Genomic DNA, 13,152 nt, shown 5'->3' with positions numbered 1-13,152 from the left:
TAACAATAAAATACACATAGACCAAGGAATTTAGGAAAAAATAAATGATTTTTAGGGAAATAGTGAAACAGGAAAAAGTTTTCAACAGAAAAATTGGTGGAAATGCATAATTGCAGTATAAAATGCATTCAAAAGTACATAAACATTCATCCATGATTAAATTGAAGAGCATACAACTCAATGAGTCTCCCTGTCTTATTCCGCTGCCTATATCTATAGATTTTGTAAGTTGTCCATCTATTCTGACCTCCATTTTATTGTGACGGTAGATACTCGTAAAGTACCGGCCCGATTCCGATATCAACCGATTGTAGATACAATAGGTACTCGCTCTGATACGATTGGTACGAAGTAACGAATTAATCAGATCAATCAAGAGTAATCAAAGTAACGATTTACCTCTCTGTATAGTAATCGTTACTTTCGGTATTCGTAAGTAACGAGTACTTTGTAACGAATAGTTACTTTTCCAACATCACTACTATCTAGTACCTAGCACTTAACGGTTTTAGAGTTAGTTGTGAAACATGTTTTTTTAGAACTTCCCAACGCTTTGTAGAACCAGAAAAAAGTGTACAGTTCTTGTAAAATACAAAATGTTGTTTCTGTAGAAGCAGACGCTGCGTCATTCATGTCTAAGTTTAAAGAGTGGCATGCGCATGGCAAGTAAAACGCTCTCGGTGTTTTGCACACCCTTTCTTATTCCTCTCATATTGACTCCGCTATCATTGTCCTCTGAGCAGTTTTAAATCAAAATTTTCCAAATTTGCCAAAATAAGGTCAGTTAAACCTTCACCGGTTGAATATTTTCGGCTGTCACTTGGTCCAATATGTATTTTTAAATATTGAATGGCTCAATTTGTATTTTAATTTTACTGATTATGCCGCCGCCCTTGTGATGCCGCCTGATGCGACTGCCAAACCGCATCATAGCACGGCATGGCCTTGCTTCCAATCATTGTTTTCACCCATTTTATTTACCACATTAAAAAGTGAAAACTTGAATTAGTTATGTCTGTCTGTTCGTCCGTAAACACAACTCTGCCGTTATTAGAAGACATAGAATGACAAGTGAAGTGTCGAATGAGAAGTTATAATAATCATCAATGGCGTTACAACTCTTCGTGAGTCTTTGCTGCGTTTACTATTGCCTTCCATGTTTGTCGCTCGTGGGACATTATTTCCCATTGTCTCACTCTCATTTTTTCCAGATTTTCTCTGACAGCATCTTTCAACCTTCTTTTAGGCCTTCCTACAGACCTTCTCGCATCTGGCCTTCCCCAAAATACATTGTTAATAAGGCAATTTTCGTTACTGGCGTATCACATGCCCTGCCTATCTGAGTCTATTGGCCTTTATACAGGGTGTTTCATTGGGAAAGTAACATACGTTAACTGTAGAAAGAGGACACTTAGGCGGTTTTAAAAATACCATACTTATGTAATGGGTCTTACTTCATTAATAACAAAGATACTGGGTGTTTTATCTATTTTGCTATTTTTTATTTGGTTCATAACTTTTTAACTACAGTGTATATTTATTTTATATTTGGCACGCAAATATTATTTTTCTATTCTCATACTCTAATATATCAATTATGATATCACTACCTGTATCATAATGAGCTACATTATGATATAGATTTTCATTAAGATGCAGATTTTTAACCAATAGAATCGCGATATGGCATTCGCGATAAAGGTGGTACACGCGCAGTAATCAATGGCGAGTCAAATACATAAGCTTTGACAGTTCTCAATATGTAAACAAACCGCAAAACTGACAAACTACTGAATTTATTTGTGTTACAAAATTAATAAATTTGAAGATATTTTTTGATGTGAATGATCATAGAAAAAATAGTGTATACAACTTGCATTTAATTATCATTATGAAGCTCGTACTCTATACGAAACTCGCCGCATACGGCTCGTTTCGTAACCCTCATACTCGCTTCATAATGACCATCATTAATGCTCGTTGCATAATTAGTATAGTATAGTGGATCCAAAAGATGGCATAACCCAGACATCCAAAGTGAAAGTTATCCTTCAACACCAAATTGTTCTATATGGTCCACACAATGTCCAGAAAAAAGTCACACCATTTTGAGCGTCGGGTTTGGGGGGAGAGGGGGGAGAAATCGGTAAATTCGTAGTTTTTTAAGTTTTTCGCCAATATTTCTAAAACTATGCGGTTCAGCATGAACAACCTTATATACAAAATTGTTCTACATTAAATTTGAAATAAAAAAGGCCCTACGCATAATCTTTCTAAAATGAATGGTTCCAAAGTTACGGAGGTAGAATAGTATAACTGTTCCAAAAAAAGGCCTAACCACAACATCCAAAGTAAAAGTTTTCCTCCAACACCAAAATGTTCTACATGGTCCACATATTGTTCAGTAAAAAGTTACACCATTTTGAGCGTCCGGTTTGGAAGGGAGATGGGAGAAAAGCAGGTAAATTAGTAGTTTTTTACGTTTTTCGTCAATATTTCTAAAACTATGCTTTATCGTAAACAATGTTACATACAAAAATGTTCTACATGAAATTTAAAACAAAATATGTTCTATACATAATTGTTATAAAATCAACGGTTCCAGAGTTACAGAGGGTGAAAAGTCGAAGTTTTCGATACTTTTTATATTTTTTGGGCAATATGTATGATATAACTATACCAAAAACCCAGACATCCAAAGTGAAAGTTATCCTCCAACACCAAATTGTTCTATATGGTCCACATAATGTTCATAAAAAAGTCACACCATTTTGAGCGTCGGGTTTGGGGGGGGGGGGGGGAGAGAAAAATAGGTAAATATAAAAAGTATCGAAAACCTCCAATTTCACCCTCCGTAACTCTGGAACCGTTGATTTTATAACAATTATGTATAGAACCTTTTTTGTTTTAAATTTTATGTAGAATATTTTTCTATAGAACATTCCTTACGCTAAAGCATAGTTTTAGAAATATTGACGAAAAACTTAAAAAAACTACTAATTTACCGACTTCTCCCCCATCTCCCCCCTAAACCGGACGCTCAAAATGGTGTAACTTTTTACTGAACAATATGTGGAACATATAGAACAATTTGTTGTTGAAGGAAAACTTTTACTTTGGATGTCTGGGTTAGGCCTTTTTTTGGACCAATTATACTGTACTACCTTCGTAACTTTGGAACCGTTCATTTTAGAAGGGTTATGCATAGGGCCTTTTTTATTTCAAATTTAATGTAGAACAATTTTGTGTAAAGGGTTGTTCATGCTAAACCGCTTAGTTTTAGAAATATTGACGAAAAACGTAAAAAACTACGAATTTGCAGATTTCTCCCCCCCTCCCCCCCCCCCCCAAACCCGACGCTTAAAATGGTGTGACTTTTTTCTGAACATTATGTGGACCATATAGAACAATTTGGTGCTGGAGGATAACTTTCACTTTGGATGTCTGGGTTTGGGTCTAACTATACCATACTAAATATATACTTTTAAGGTGTACAATAAATTAATTAATTTAAAATTGTAAAAAATCCAGGTCCAGGCTAAAAAATATTGGAAAAATGTTCCGACCCAAAAAACACCCTGTACATTAAATTTTTTTAAAATAGATTTTGCATTTGAAAATAGGATAAAAACTAAATTTAGTGGTATTCTTGTTCTCATGATCATTTTTCAGTGCGTCATTAATTATGACGTCACATACTGTATTGGGTGTGTCGAGACTTATTTCATGTAATTATTGACGAATCTGACAGATGCCAGAATCCTACTTCGCCATAGGTGAAAAGCTTGTGGAATTAAACTAATTAGTAATTTAGTAGATTTGATTTTTACACAATATGTTAATATGTAGGTATTTTTTATAAAGGGGAATGAAATTAAAGAGTAAACAATATTGTTAATTAAATTTATAAATATGGAAACATTAAAAAATGACACAAATCTTTATTTCTGAAACCGCGGCTCTAAATAATTCATTGTTATTACATCCAAACCAGTTCCTAAGGTTCTTCAGCCATGAGTTACGTCTCCTTACTATGGATCTTTTTTTTGCATAATTACCTGGAGTATTAGATATACATCTCTCATCACATGTCCCATATATCTCAGTTTTCTTCTTATTTGTTAGTTCTTCTCGTTCCCTATGCGTAAGTCTCATTACCTCCACGTTGGCTATTCTATCTACTCATGAGATTTTTAGCACTCTTCGGTACATCTCGAATGTCTCTAGTCTCCTCACGCCAATGACTAACTTTTAACGAACTAAATTCTAAACCGAAACACAAAATAATGCACAAAAACGTTGTGAAACACAAGGGAAGTCGAATTCGAATTTCAAAATGACAGGTACACAAAATACTGACCTGAATAATAACCGTCACTTGACTCTTTGACACTTCTAAAAAATGGCCAAAATGGACGAAGTTTTCGTCAAATGTTCGTAATACGAGTATTTGATTGGCTAGAAAAAACGCGCATTCTAAATATCAACGAATCAAACGTAGGTTAGGAATAGACATCTTATGTATTGTTAAGATATGTAAAATTTGAATTAATATGGTTTCGATCTTAATATTTTAGAAAAGTTAAAACATATAATAAAAATATACCAAAATTCATTTCGAAGAAATGAAAGTCAATTATCTTTGGATGGCCGTAGGTAAACAAAATTTAAATAGGGATTAAGTATTTTCTTTGTACAGTTAGTATGATAAGAAAGTGGTTATGTGTTTGGACAATGAGACCGGGTTTCCCAAATGGACTTTTGCGGCGAGGGAATAATTGTATTTAGAAATTGAAATGAATGTAATCTTTGTTTAGATATTAAGAAAGGAAAAAAAAAACCGATTGGCATGTAATTAGTTTTAGGAAATTTCTAATGGTAGGGAAAATTGGTGTTTGTTATCTGAAAGGTAGATGGGGATAAAATTGAGGAACTCGGATTGGTGAAGAAGGAAAAAGGAGGGGCTAGGTATGAAGAATGGGAGTTTAGCGAAATGTTAGAGGGTGGAAGAAGAGTCAGTTGTTAAATGATCGTTAAGTCGACTAGTGGTGATCTCTAAGAGTCTCCTGAAGTAGTAAGGCAGATAAGTGAATAGTTGTGAGTTTGTTGAAATAAGTGTCCTGACGGAAGCTCATCACGTAAAGCATTGTAAGTTATATTGTTCTACTTATATTCCAAGAGTCACCGTTGCATGCCGGAACGAGAAATAGATTCAGTTTATCGAGAGGAGAAAAGGCTAGCATTGTTTTTTGAAAGATACGTGCATCTGTAGGGGGTCATTAATGACAATAGGCTTGCAATAATTTGTTGCGAGATTGCTGACTACATAGGGGGCTGCTAAGAGTAAATTGTAGGCGACCAGAGACAAGAATTTGGACAACTCATCATCCGAGAGACAGTTTTATTTTTTTTGTAGAATTATTCATAACGCAAATTTCAATAAGTACTTTAGATAGTGGTAGGGTTATTTCAATAATCAGAATAGGAGATATTATTTTTAGAGGATATTTTGAGGGTGAATTTATTTCAATAGATGCTTTTGTACCATATATGTGTTTTATTCCGTTAATCTTTGACCTTATTTATCATATGTAAAGCAAAGGAGATATTGAAGCACGAGAATATAAAACCCTGAGATTAGAGCATTAAATAGTGTGATTAAATCATAAGTGCATCATTAAAATTAAATTTAATTAATTAGTTAATTATCTAATCAAGTGCTTTGAGCACACCGATCTTTGAATATCACATTAACTGGAGCCCAGAACGTGGTGGCTTAAAAATATCGCAGCTTTGCATTTGATGGTAGGGAAAGAGATAAGGAATAACTACAGGTGATCCAGAGATAATTTGACAATTTTTCCAGGTGTAAAAATAATTTTGATTTATGGATTGATCGTAGGTATTGGATATTTACTGCCATTGAATTATTTGATTTTTTTTTACCAATCGTACATTTGATATTTATTTTGAAATTTACTGATTGCATATTTGATATTTGTGGCGAAAATTTATTAAATTTGGGGAGAAATATTTGTCGTGTTCTGCAACTTATAGAGTGTTGTAAAATTTCACATTTGGCGGGGACAAAGAAAACAGTAACGAAAAGAAACAACATGTCGACCACAAGGAGGCAAAGCAAAATGCAAGAAAACAGAGAAGAGGAAAAAATTGTTGAAGAAGGATTGGATAATGAAGGAGATACAACGATTATGGAGAGAAAAGAACAGGAATTAACAGGAATAGAGAAACTATTGCAACTGATGCAACTCCAGTCACAACAAATGTATAGAAATCAACAGGAAACTAAAAGGACAATGCAAGAAAATCAACAGGAATCAAAACGAGCCATGGAAGAAACACAAAGAGAAATATCACAGAGAATAGAACAGAAATTGGAAGAGAATGATGGCAAATTGAAAAAGCGTTTGGAAAAATATGAAAATGAAATGAAAGCCTGTTTAGAAAAAGTTAGAGAAGAAACAGAAAGGAAACTGGAGATGCAACGAGAAGAAATAGAAACTAAAATGAAGGATATTAAGAATGTGCAGAAGATGGAATTAGAACAGTTAGAAAGCAAATTTGAAAATGCAATACAAGAAGACAGGCGAGAAATAGAAGAAAAATTTAAGCAAAACGAAAAACAAATTGCGGAACTCAAGAATCAACAGAATTGTGGAGAAAGAAGGGAAATGATTATCCATGGTACAAGCGACGCGAAAATACAATTTGGCGGGGATATTAGAAAAACACACCCAGTACCATTTGTTAAAAATTTGAGAACCAAATTGCAACATATTAGATATTTTGACGACTGCAAAGAAACAATTAGAAACCATCTGAAAGAAGGAGCAGCGTTATGGTATGAAAGTAAAGAAGATGAGTTTGAAAATTGGACAGATTTCGAAAATAAATTTCTCAACTATTTCTGGGGGAAAGTTAAACAGAGGGAAATCAACCAAGAGCTACAGAATGGAAGATATCACGAGAAAATGGGAATATCGGAGGAAAGATATGCTTTGCAGATATATAATAATTCCAAATATCTAGACTACAAATACTCTACCGAACAACTGGTAGAAATGATAAGCAGACATTTCGAAGAAACGCTGGAGGACCACGTGATTTTGAGAAACTATCAAGATATTGATAGTTTGTGCCAATTCCTTCAAGTAAGGGAAGCAAAACGAAGAGAAATGCGAAACAGAAGACAACATGAACAATATAATGGACCGGCAAGAAGGTATCAATCAAATTATGACCAGAGAAACCGACATGCCCAATCAACAAACGAAGATAGGCCGAGAGAATACCAAAATTACAATAGACAACAAAATTATGATAACAGGAATCACGCAAAAAATAGAACATATGAAAATCACAACAGAAACAGAGATGCACAAAATCCTCCGACTAGGAATACGAACGAACAAAGGGACGGTAGAAACAATCAGAATTTCCAACGACAAAATAGAAGGGAGATGAATCATGTAACAATAGAAAACGAGGAAGAAGATATATGCAATGAATCCAGACAGGATTTTCAATAAAGCATCCACTGAACAAACATAAACAACTCTCCGGTATATTTTGTCATCCGAGAGAGTTTATACAGTTGGCGGGAAATGAAAGACAAAGTTCTAATTCCAATTTAATATTCTTAGATGCATTTATAAAACATAAAGCGATTAAAATTTTGATTGATTCTGGATCGGAGATATCGTTAATCAATAAGAAACTAGTAAAAGAATTAAATTTGGACAGATTTGTGTACAAAATTCCTAGGGTTGTTTTAGTGGGTGCAAACAACAAAAAATTGACGACAGTAAATGAAGGTTTGGGAGTGCGGATCAGAGTGGGAGACAAATACTATATTATGCAATGTGTGGTGATCGAAGATTTAAACCATGATATGATAGCGGGAATTGATGAATTGAGTGAAAAACACATCACCATAAATTTTTCGGAGAATAAACTGGAAATCAGAGCAGAACCAGACAACATAGAAGAAGAAACGGAAATAGAGAGGAAAATAATTGTTGAAAAGTTAAATGAACAGGAAAAACATAAAGAAATCAATATGACTGTAGAGGAAAAACCGAAAGTACAAGAAAAAAATCAACCAGAAAAAAAAAGAAGGAAGAAAAAGAAGAAGAGTTCAAAAAGAAAGAAGGAAAACACGGTGGATACAAGAGAAAGACAGGAAATCGAAGATACGGAAGAATTGTCGGCAATCGACGATAAAACAGAAAGGAAGCAGGAAGAAAAGGAAGTTCTCATAAGAGAAATGAAAGCAGTAGAAACATGGTGCTCGGGATACCAAATGGAAATTGAAGATAAAAAAAAACAGAAGAAGAAATAAAGGATGAGGACAGAGAAGAAATGGCAATAATGGACGAGAATCCAGAATTTTATGAAGAAATATTATGGACAGTGAACACATGCGAAAAAAATGAGGATGAAAGAAAATTAAAATGTGGAGAAAACATGGAAAAGGAAGTAGAGAAGATTCTAGAAAATTATGGAGATTTGATTAATGAAGAAAGCCGAGTGGCTAAAAATTATGAACATTCTTTTAAAGTTAAAAACTTAGAAAATTTTAAATCCAAGACATATCCAATCCCGTATAAATACAGGCAAAGCGTCGGACAGGAAATTGAAAAAATGATCGAAGACAAGGTGATAGAAAGATGTGACTCTCCATATATCAACCCGATAGTATGCGTTAAAAAATCGAGTGGTGATTTGCGATTATGTTTAGATGCAAGAAACATTAATTCACACACAATCGCGCAATACGAAGCGCCTTTGAACATCGAAGCCATATTTGGACGAATCACAGGGTCACACATTTTTTCCAAAATCGATTTGAAACATAGTTTTTGGTTAATACCTTTGGCAGAGAAATGTCGAAATTATACCGCTTTTTCGATCGACGGAGTGGTATACCGATTTAGGGTGGTACCATTTGGCCTACAGAGTGCATGCGCTGCTTTGGTTCGCGCATTGAACACAATCTTAAATAGGCATGAAGAATTTGTTGTACATTACATAGATGATTTATTAATTTTCTCACCGGATATAACAAGCCATCTACGACATATTCACACTGTGCTAGAAGAACTGGATCAAGCGGGATTGAAATTAAATATTCAAAAGTGTCAGTTTTTCCAAAAGGAAATACTGTATTTAGGATTCAAATTAGACACAAAAGGGATTAGTCTTGCAGAAGATAGAATCGAAATTATAAATAACTACGCTAGGCCAATCAATTTAAAAACATTGCGGGGATTTTTGGGAATGGTAAACTATTTCAAAAAACTAATACCAGACATCAGCACAAAAGAAATACCGTTGATAGCATTACTTAAGAAAGATGTTAGGTGGAAATGGGGAACGGAACAAGAAATGGCTTTCAAAAATTTAAAAGGAGCTTTCTCCACAGCTGTAAGAGTACACCACCCAAGATATGATCAACCTTTCATTCTCCGGACCGATACTTCCATAACAAAATTCGCAGGGGTGTTATCACAGATCCAAGACGATGTAGAGGTGCCAATCTGTTTTGTCTCCCGTGTAACCAAAACATATGAGAGAAAGTACAGCTTTACTGAATTAGAGTTCGCCAGTGTGTTATTTTGTGTAAATAAATTACGGTTTTACCTACTAGGGGCAAAATTCACCGTTGAAACAGACCATGCAGCTTTGGTACATATAATGAAAAATAGGCTGGTAAATAATAGAATTCATAGGGGCATTCTTTTACTTCAAGAGTATGATTTTGAATTTAAATATATCAAAGGAACTGACAATATCTTGGCTGATGCGTTGACGAGAGATGAACAATTCCGCAAAGAGGACCACAAAACTCTCCACGTTGGCATGAACATAATGAGAGAAGAAGCAGGCTTATTTTCTTTGGCTCAGATCAGGGAAAATCAGGAACAACTGGATGAAAGAGAAAAGCAAAGGGCCGAACAAGAAGATAACTTATATTTTAAGAGGGTCGATGGTAAAGAACTATATGTAATCACGGAACAGATGGCAAAAGAAGTTTTAGCAAAATTACACTGTGACAACGGACACATTGGAAGCAGGAAGGTGTGGCTTATGTTCAGGGAGAACTACATTTGTCGACAGGACTATACAATAGCCAAAGAGATGACTCGAAATTGCGAGACATGCCAAAAGTGTAAAAGTAAGAATTTCAAAAACGAAAACATCACAAAAAACGTCATAGCTCGGAAGAAACTGGATATTGTCGCCATTGATATGTTGAGCGATTTAATAACAACAACACAGAGGAATAAACACATATTAGTTATGGTGGATGTTTTCTCAAAGTATTTAAAACTGTACCCATGTAGAACCACGAAAGGAGCTGAAATACTTCGGAAGATAGACGATTTTATCGAAAGAGTGGGAAGACCAGACAATAATTTGTTGGACAATGCGACATACTTTAGGAATGACCGTTTTAAAGGGGAATTAAGAGAGAGAGGCATAAATACAAAATTTGTAAGCATCCGACATCCACAGAGCAACCCATCAGAGCGTTTTATACAAGAAGTCACAAAATTTCTAAGAATTGCTGCGGAAGAACATCATCGACATTGGGACAGAAAAGTGTTTGAAATAGAGACGTATTTGAACTGTGCACCAAATACGGTTACCAAGGAGACGCCTTTATATGTAATGAAAGGAACAATGCCTACGAGACCGTGGGAAGACACCGCCCCCAGACAATACGAAGAAGTGATCGAGGTGGTTCAACGAAGATTGAGACGAAGTGGAGAGAAATATCTCCAAAGGCAAGAGAGGACCCGAAGAAGAAGGCCGGTTACATTCCAGAAAGGGGATAAAGTTTTAGTGAGGGCACTGAGGGTGTCCAATTTACAAAATGGTATTTGTGCTAAATTGATGCCGGTATTTGAAGGTCCATATAGGGTCAATACGGAAAATGGGGTAAATAGTTATGAATTAGCGCATATAGAGACAGGCAAGATACGGGGTATTTTTAACATTCACGACATTTATAAGTATCATGAGTAGAGTTTGGTAACATAATGGAATAATTTGATCCTAAAAAAAAAACTTGTGTCATTTAAATAAATAACAGAATTTTTTCGGCAAATCAAATGGCGGGGAGTTGTTAAGATATGTAAAATTTGAATTAATATGGTTTCGATCTTAATATTTTAGAAAAGTTAAAACATATAATAAAAATATACCAAAATTCATTTCGAAGAAATGAAAGTCAATTATCTTTGGATGGCCGTAGGTAAACAAAATTTAAATAGGGATTAAGTATTTTCTTTGTACAGTTAGTATGATAAGAAAGTGGTTATGTGTTTGGACAATGAGACCGGGTTTCCCAAATGGACTTTTGCGGCGAGGGAATAATTGTATTTAGAAATTGAAATGAATGTAATCTTTGTTTAGATATTAAGAAAGGAAAAAAAAAACCGATTGGCATGTAATTAGTTTTAGGAAATTTCTAATGGTAGGGAAAATTGGTGTTTGTTATCTGAAAGGTAGATGGGGATAAAATTGAGGAACTCGGATTGGTGAAGAAGGAAAAAGGAGGGGCTAGGTATGAAGAATGGGAGTTTAGCGAAATGTTAGAGGGTGGAAGAAGAGTCAGTTGTTAAATGATCGTTAAGTCGACTAGTGGTGATCTCTAAGAGTCTCCTGAAGTAGTAAGGCAGATAAGTGAATAGTTGTGAGTTTGTTGAAATAAGTGTCCTGACGGAAGCTCATCACGTAAAGCATTGTAAGTTATATTGTTCTACTTATATTCCAAGAGTCACCGTTGCATGCCGGAACGAGAAATAGATTCAGTTTATCGAGAGGAGAAAAGGCTAGCATTGTTTTTTGAAAGATACGTGCATCTGTAGGGGGTCATTAATGACAATAGGCTTGCAATAATTTGTTGCGAGATTGCTGACTACATAGGGGGCTGCTAAGAGTAAATTGTAGGCGACCAGAGACAAGAATTTGGACAACTCATCATCCGAGAGACAGTTTTATTTTTTTTGTAGAATTATTCATAACGCAAATTTCAATAAGTACTTTAGATAGTGGTAGGGTTATTTCAATAATCAGAATAGGAGATATTATTTTTAGAGGATATTTTGAGGGTGAATTTATTTCAATAGATGCTTTTGTACCATATATGTGTTTTATTCCGTTAATCTTTGACCTTATTTATCATATGTAAAGCAAAGGAGATATTGAAGCACGAGAATATAAAACCCTGAGATTAGAGCATTAAATAGTGTGATTAAATCATAAGTGCATCATTAAAATTAAATTTAATTAATTAGTTAATTATCTAATCAAGTGCTTTGAGCACACCGATCTTTGAATATCACATTAGTATATAACCATTGTAATGCTGCATTATTTTTGTGTTTAATCACGGAGCTACCGCTTTTTCCGTCTCATCTAACTTAATGCATTAGAGAGAAATCGAAAAACTGTGACGCACTGAAAAATGATCATGAGAACAAGAATATACTTTGAATTCTCGGCAAAATGATTTTTCTGGTCAAAGTTTGAATTTGAATTCTGAAATTGTGAATTGCGAAAGCTCGAAGTAGAAAAAAAATTAAAATACTACTTACAACTTGTTAAACACACTGTATATTTATTTTATATTTAATACTGAATATTATTTTAGATGACCAATCAATTAATTTATTTACAATAATTATAAAAAATCCATGGCCGGATTAAAAAATATTGGAAAAATGCTCCGACACAAAAAACACCCTGTACATTAATTTTATTTTAAAATGGATTTTGCATTTAAAAAGGGGATGAAAAACAAATTTAGTGCTATGCTTTGAATGTTCGGCAAAATGATTTTTCTGGTAAAATTTTGAATTTGAATTCTGAAATTATGTGTATTACGAGAGCTTGAAGTAAAAAAATTAAAATGTGACTTAACTTTAATTAATAGCATTATTTAATCTAAATTGGTAAAATGTTAACAACATTTCAGTGTTTTTTATTATAGCGACAAATAATATTCCATAACAAATATTCACCTTTAATTAATGAATAAATAATAAAGAGTCCTCAAAAATACATAACTTTAATCAACGAACTATCTTAAAGATAAAAAAAACAGAAAATTTTTCCAAAAAA

Source organism: Diabrotica virgifera, chromosome 3 (genome assembly GCF_917563875.1).
Source record: "Diabrotica virgifera virgifera chromosome 3, PGI_DIABVI_V3a".
NCBI lineage: Eukaryota > Metazoa > Arthropoda > Insecta > Coleoptera > Chrysomelidae > Diabrotica > Diabrotica virgifera.
The sequence above is the reverse complement of the archived record's forward strand: the minus strand, read 5'-3'. Positions refer to the sequence as shown.